This window comes from Mus caroli, chromosome 2 (genome assembly GCF_900094665.2).
Source record: "Mus caroli chromosome 2, CAROLI_EIJ_v1.1, whole genome shotgun sequence".
Lineage (NCBI taxonomy): Eukaryota > Metazoa > Chordata > Mammalia > Rodentia > Muridae > Mus > Mus caroli.
The window spans coordinates 123,893,649-123,901,736 of NC_034571.1; positions in this window are offsets into that span (position 1 = coordinate 123,893,649).

Sequence of the window (8,088 nt, forward strand, 5' to 3'; positions counted from 1 at the left end):
TGATTATGCTGAGACGATGCTCTGTGTGGTGCTGAGGATCCAACCCGTAGCTTTGTGCATGCTAGGCAAGCACTTGAGCATCTGAGCTGCACAGACGGCCTATGAAGCCCTTGTTTTCAGGAGAGGGGAAGTGTTAATGCTAAGAAACAAGGTAAGTCTGGTTAACATTTCCACAGATTGCTTTAGGACAGTGTGTGTAATGACTATTCCTCGTTGTCAACTTAGTCAAGTTGACTACAATCCAGAATTGGAAGGCTCACCAGTGATCCTAATCTGGTGGCAGCGAGATACAAGTTTCTGACCTGGATCTTGGCTTGGAGATCTTGAGGCATAGTAGCTATGAATTCCAGAAGATTAAGACAGGGAGATCTCTGAGCTCAAGGTCATTTGGGACTAAAGGCATGGTGGTGCACACCTTTAGTCTGGGCCACACCTTCTGCTGGAGACCTACATAAAGACATTGGAAGAAGAAAGATTTACTCTCTCTTCTCTGCCGTCTTGCCTTTCAAATGAGCAACTGCTAGATCCTTGGACTTCCATTCACAGCTGCTGCTGACTATTGTTGGGAGTTGGACTACAGACTGTAAGTCATCAACAAATTCCCTTACTATATCGAGACTACCCATAAGTTCTGTGACTCTAGAGAACCCTGATTAATACAGTATGCAAGTGTCAATCCACTAAGCAAGTGTGTGGTGCTCTCCTGCACCCAGGCCCACCCAAGCACTGTGCTAGAAATAGACACAGGCGTGCCTGGGAGAGAAGCCAGGGAGCAGAGCCTAGGACTCACTCGGCAGTCTCTTGAGTAAGCCAGAAGTAATGTAATATAGTACTTTTGAGTCTAAAGCAGGAAGATTCCTACAAGTTTGAGGCCAATCTGGTCTACATAGTAAGTTCCATATCACCTATGGCTACACAGCGAGAGCCTCTATAAAATGAAAAATAAGTAAATAACACTTGAACAGCCAGGCTCCCGTGGAGAAACTCTAGAACTTAGCACAGCCTGTTCTTCCTGAGGCTCTGATGATTGGGCAGGACTGAGGAGGATGTCCTAATCTGGGATAAAGCCAAGGCCCTTTTACAGGTGAGTTGTTCCTAGGAGCTCAGGACATAGCTCTGGCAGGCTGTGCCCGCTCCCCCACCCCCACTGGTCTCCCTAAGACCCACACAGGCACAGGTCCACCAACCTGCCAGACTGCCATCAGATCTGATGTCTCTCCATAGACTCAGACCTTTTGATAATAGTCCTGTGGGACAGTGCTGTCCTCTGTGGGATGAGAGCAGCCCCAAGGTCCGCTGGAGGTTGGATGTCCAGTTTATTGATCTGTATTGCTTTAGGCTTCAGAGACTGTAACACTGAACACCTTATTACAGAGAACTAAATGAGGAAAGATGGAGCCAAAGAAGCACAGGAAGAAGACAAAGCAGCAAGGAGAGGCTGCGGCTGACACTCAGTGCATTCAGAGAAACCTGTGGGAGGGAGATGCAGGGTACACAGAGCATCACCATGACTGCAGTGTCTGTCAAGGCACAGGACATCTCCATAAAATGCCACTCAACACAGCCCAGAGGTGGGGCACTCAGCTAGCATGTGCAACACTCTGAGTTCAATCCCAGCGCCACAGACCTCAACAAAGTGACACGTGAGCAGAAACCAGAAGGAAGCCAGTCAGGTGTACACCAGAAGAAAAGAGCATTCCTGCCTGAGGGGACAGAGTAGCAGTATGGCTGCATGTTCAGAGAGGATCCAGGAGGCCAGGTGCTGGGACCAGAGGACAGGCTGGGATCACGAAACATTCCCTCGCTCTTGAGAGGTCAGAGGGTGCAGGGCTGCCTGGCCCACTGTAAGGGCCTCAGCTTCTGCTCTGAGATGGGAACCACGAGAGGGTTTGAGCAGAGCAGTTACTGGATCTCTCAGAGGGCTTAGCATAGCCCTCTAGCCTCCCTGTTGCGAACAGTTTGCACTGGGACAGGACAAAAGGGGGCGCAGCTGGGAGACCATTGGGGTGTCCTAGGTAAAGGACAGTAGCAGTCTGGACCCAATGGGAGTGTGAGCAGTGATCTCTTTCAGGTTTATGCTGAAGACTAAGAGAGGATGGAATCAAAGAGGACCCAGATCTTTTGGCCCAGCATCTGAAAGTGTAAAAGTCCCCTGGGCTTAGAATAACAGGAACTTGGGAGGAACCGGCTTGAGGGTTTGGATTACAAACATATTCACTCCTAAGTGAAGACATCAAACTGGTTATGTAAATCAAGATGGAGGGAGTTCCAGGCAGAAGATGGAATAGAAATGGTATTTGACGGATCTGATGACCTTGTGAAATGGGAGGAGAAGGGGAAAGAACTAAAGAAAACAGAATCTGGCAGAGCTCCTGGGTTACACTAGAAAACCCTGTCCTGCCTTCAGAGCCCAGTCACTAGGTTCTTATCTCCAGAGTAGGTTGGCTCTCGGACCCAACTCTTCCTCTGAGGGGAACGGAAAGAACTTGGGAATGCAGAAACACACTGTGGATTCTAGAGGCTCTAATCACAAAATGGGGTAACACAAGGGACTCTATGGGTCTCCCTTCTGCTTTGGGTCTCTCTTCAGCACTCGGTGCTCTCCTCTTCCCTATTCTCTAGCCCCAACCAGGAAGCTAACCATGTGCTTTCTTCCTTTAGCTACACAGATGTCATTGATGTTGTGCAAGCCCTGCAGACTCACTCAGACCCAAACATCAGGTCCTACTTCACCATTGGTGCCATCACGGTGTGTGTGGAGCCCCTGAGCTGCTACATAGAGCACAGGTAGACACTTAGGACTGTCTCTAGCCCATGGTGTGATACTGAAGTAAACTGTAGCGAGTTTCCCTCCCTATGGGAATGAGACAGGAATGAGACAGGTAGAACCACAGCAGTCTGTGGTATGTACCCTGTTACTTTTTGACTTGTATAAAGTCCTAACAAGTCTCAGAACAGGCTAAATAGGATTACAGAAAACAGGCTTCATTCGACTCTGTGAGAACAGAAACCTTGTGTAATGGATCCTAGCTTCAGTCCCAAGCACTTCCGAGAGGGAAAGGAAATGAGGTGGAGGAGGAAGGCAACTGTAAGACACCTCAGATCCAGACAAACTCCAGAAGGCTTTCTCCTCGAACAGCTCTGAGAGCCAAGTGCCCTCATACCCCCTCACCAGCACCCAGCATTTCCAAAGAATAACCCCAAAATGAAGAAGGGCTACAGGAAGGGTTGCTGGGTTTTTGTAGCTCTTCAAGGTCCATTGTTCTCCCTGATGCCTACGCAAGTCCCTGGGACCTTTCTGACACTTAGCTTACTTCAGTCAGAAATACATGAACATATGGAGCCAGGAACAGTGGCGCACACCTTCAATCCCAGCACTTAGGAGGCAGAGGCAGGTGGGTCTTTGTTTGAGGCCAGCCTGGTCTACAGAGTGAGTTATGGTTACATAACTCAGCCAGGGCTACATTGTGAGACCCTGTCTCAAATGAAACAAAACAAAACAAATGAACAAACGAACCTAACTTTGCTCCCTCTGTAGGTTGAACCCTTTCCTCCACTCCCACCACTCTGTCCTGCTCTCTAATAAACCCCTCACATGAAGGTCGATCCATCTCCCCCTCTTCCTTGAACCCTATTCCTTCTCAAACACCTAACAGAGATATGTGATAAAGGCTGAGTATGGCTGCAAAGGTCTGTAATCCCAGCACTCAGAAGTTAGCTGGGCTCAAATAAACACAATAAAGAAAGTCATAAAAGCAATAAATGAATGTGAGGCGCTGGAGACCCTGCTCAGAGCTGAAGATCATGTGCTGCTCTTGAAAAGAACCCAAGCTTGGTTCCCAGAACCCACGTCAGAGTAGCTCACAACTATCTGTAACTCTGGCCCCAGGGAAATCTGATACCTCGGTCTCCTCAGGCCCCCACACTTCTGTGCATATATCCACACACAGACATATAAACCTGCACAGAGTTAAAAATAACAAAAATGAAATCTTTAAATAATAATTTAAAAACTTAAAAAACAATAAATGGGCATTCCAACATGTGTTCAATAGACATAATTTAATAAATACATTATTAAAAGACTGAAGATGAGTATATAATCTGCTTAATAAAGAAATAAGACTTAAGTTGAGTGAATATAATAATGGAATATAAAAATATAAATATTAGGAATGCGTTTTAATTGGCAGAGTGCCCTTCATCCAGTGTGCATGAAGCCCTGGGTTCGATAGCCAGCACCACATAAAACTGGGTGTAGAAGCACACGCTCCAAGATGTGGAAGTAGGGGGATTAGAAGTTCAAGTTCATCCTCTATTGCATATGAACTTCCAGCCCAGCTTTCAATACACAAGATCCTGACTTTTTTAAATGGCGGGGGGCAGGGCAGGGGAGGTGATGGTAAGGACAGTTGGATGTCTCTGTGGGTAAAGGCATTTGTCACCAAACTGGATGACATGAGTTCAATTCCTGGGATCTGCATGGTAGAGAAAAGAACATACTGAAGTTGTTTTCTGACCTCTCCAATGTATGTATGCTCACCGCCCTATTACACTCACATAAAATAAATAAAACATAAATAAAATAAGCAGCAGAAATAGATAAGTAATAGGAAGTATGAATATTGGTGAACTAATTTCTTTGTTTTTCAGATTGGGAGATCAAAAATTTGAAAGCAAACAAATAAAAATTGCTAATTGTGTTCCTCTTTTAGATATAAATGGGAAATTCCAGAAAGTAATTTACTGTAGTGATTTACCAATATTCTATTGAAAACCTAAGGAGTGGCACATGGCACAGAGAGCAGGGTAAAAGAATTACAGGAACCATGATCACAGACAGCAAGTTACAGCCTGGGCTGCACAGAAGATTCAGTACTCCAATTTAGGGAGAACCTGGCTCAAAATAAAAAGCAAGATTTAAATAAAAGGTACTGGCCATACAGTTCGGTGGCAGAATGTTTGCCTAGAATATGCAAGGCTCTTGGGTTAATCCCCAATACTGAAAAAGAACAAATAGTTTTATCAAATAAAATCAAATGATTCCATTACAGAAGAAGAGGTGAGGGGACTGGAGAGACTCTTAGAGGGTGATGTGCAGAGCCAAAGCTCATGCAAGGAGAAGCTAGGTGTGCTGGCACATACCTGTTACCAGTGCTGGAGGTGGAGCCAACAGGAACCTGGGGCTTGCTAGCCAACCAGTCTAGTGAAATCCATGAGCTTCAGATTCCATGAAAGGCCTTGTCTCAAAAAACAAGGTGGAGAGGAATAGAAGCCAACACCTGACTTGGACCTTTGCACTTTATGGGTGCATGCATGGATGTGCACACATGCACACATATGTAAACACACCGACACAAACACACAGTCCCAGCTAGCTTTAGCTGTCAACTTAAGTTAGCCTAGAGTCACCTGAAGATAGAATCTAGTCTCCACTAAGACTTTGCCTGAATCAGATGGCCTGTGGCTATGTCCTTGGGGTTTGTCCTGATTGTTAGGCAGGCAAGTAGTCCTGGATTGTAAAAAGAAAACTTGCTGAGAAGAGCTGCCTTGGAATTTTATGGGGATGACATTCAATGGAGTTTGTTTTTGGTAGAACAGTCATTTTACTGTTAATCCTACCCACCCATGAGCATGGGAGAGCTCTCCATCTTCTGATATCTTCCTCAATTTCTGTCTTCAAAGACTTGAAGTTTTGGGTGTTGTTTCTCTGAATTCTTTCTCAGTCCTTTTGTTTAAGATTTATTAATTTAATGTATATGAGCACACTGTAGCTGTACTGATGGTTGTGAGCCATCATGTGGTTGCTGGGAATTTGAATTCAGGACCTCTGCTCACTCCAGCTTAAAGATTTATTATTATATCTACGTACACCGTAGCTGTCTTCAGATGCCCCAGAAGAGATCAGAGGGCATCAGATCTCATTACCGATGGTTGTGAGCCACCACGTGGTTGCTGGGATTTGAACTCAGGACCTTCAGAAGAGCAGTCGGTGCTCTTAACCCTTGAGCCATCTCTCCAGTCCTCTCGGTCCATTTGTATATAAAAGTGTTGCGTGGAGTTTTATGCTCTACCGGCCTTTGCTCTGGGAAGTGATCATGATACCAAGCCCCCACCTGGCTTCCCTTGAATCCTCAGACAAAAGACACAGACACACAGTTGTTCAATTTCAAATTGCCTTCTTGGCACAATTGCTGGCCACTACTATCTCTCACCTGGAAAATTGTGCCCTTACCAATTTCTTATCCCTGTCTCTCTGCCCTGAACTTCAGTTGCTAAACTCCCCTGACCGCCCATCTGTAGGAGCAGCCTGTGTGGCCACTCAGTTTTGATATCTCACATGGTTGCCCAGTTCATCCTCAGGGCCGAGTACCTCCCCAGGGCCTCTATTCTGTTCTCAGCTCCTCAGTGTGGGATGCCGGAGGTTGAGAACCTGGTACCTGGGGCTGCCCCTTGTTCACCACTGCCGTGTGGGGTTAGTGGCTTAACACAGCCAGACACCCACTTAGGGTTATGTCCAAGCGTGCACAGTCCGCCCGCCCAGTGCACCGGAACTCTGGTGGGACACGGGTTCTCTCCCACTCCCCTCTTTCCCCTACCCACAGTCCCACACCTAGCATTAAAACTGCCCCCTACATAAAAGACTTACTGATTTTTTTTTAAGTTAATTTTGTATCCAGCCACTTTGCTGAAAGTGTTGATCAGCTGTAGGAGTTTCACACTGGAATTTTGAGTCACTTTTATATCCTTTTATGTATCACCTGCAAATAAAGGCATGTTGACTCTTTGTTTTCTATCTGTACTTCCTTGATCTCCTTCAGTTGTTTTACTGCTCTAGCTAAAACTTCAAGTACTATATTGGATAGATAGATAGATAGGTAGATAGATAGCCTTGTCTTGTTCCTGATTTCAGTGGAATTTCTTTGAGGTTCTCTACATTTAATTTGATGTTGGCAATGAGCTTGCTGTAAACTCATTATTTGACATATTATGTTGAGACATATCCCTTGTATCGCTAATCTCTTCAGTAGTTTTATCATGAATGGGTGCTGGATTTTGTCAGAGGCTTTCTAATGAAATGATCATGTGGGATTTTTTTCCTTTCAGTTTGTTTACATGATGGATTACATTTAGTGATTTTTACATATTGAACCATCCCTGAAACTCTAGGAAGAAGCCTACTTGATCATGGTGGATGATCTTTTTTATAGTCTTGAATTTGATTTGAAAGTATTTTATAGATTAGAAGTAGAATAGATTCTATGGTGGACTGGAGGCATGTAGGACTGGGAATGAGATGACCAGGTGGGGAGGAAAAGGGGAAGTGGGGTTGAAGGAGGGAATCCAGGAAGGGATAGTTGGAACTGAGGGGCTTCCGAAGGGTGAATGGAAGCCTAGTGCAGAGGAAACTTCCTAAAATATATGAAGGCAATCCTAATGAGGTCTCCTAATAATGGGGCATATGGAGTCCCAACTCATCTTTTGTCATCAAACAAAGCTTCTAGGGCCAGGACTGTGATATGTTCAGTAGAGTTGCTGGCCAAAGGGATCCCATGGAAATCTCTAAACAACCCAGGCTGGTGCTAAGACAGTACATTGTTCTCCAGAAACTGACAGCAAGTCACCATCGCCAAGGACAACAGCCACACAACTCATTGAACATGAGAAGTCTAACTAGTACCTATATGGAGCCTTTAACCCCTACATTCTAATATCTTTGGTGCAGGAAGGTACTCTATAGGCTACCAAAAGAGAAACATACACATCAACCCAACCACCAAACAATCTGTCCTGCCTGCAAGATATGCAAGGGCAACAGTGGCACAGAGCTTGTGGGAGTGGCCAGCCAGTGCCTGATGTGACTTAAGACACACTCCACAAGATGGAACCCATACCCAATACTGCTTGGATGACCAAGAACCAGACTAGATAGTCTAGAGACCTAGGATAAAACCAAACACGATAGATAGATGTGAGGAGCGGGTGTGGCAGCAGTCCCAAGATGGCGCCCGGGACTGCAGCTAAGTCTTATGACTTGCACCTGACTTCCTCATACACCTGAAAAGCCACGACCATCATGAGAGCTGC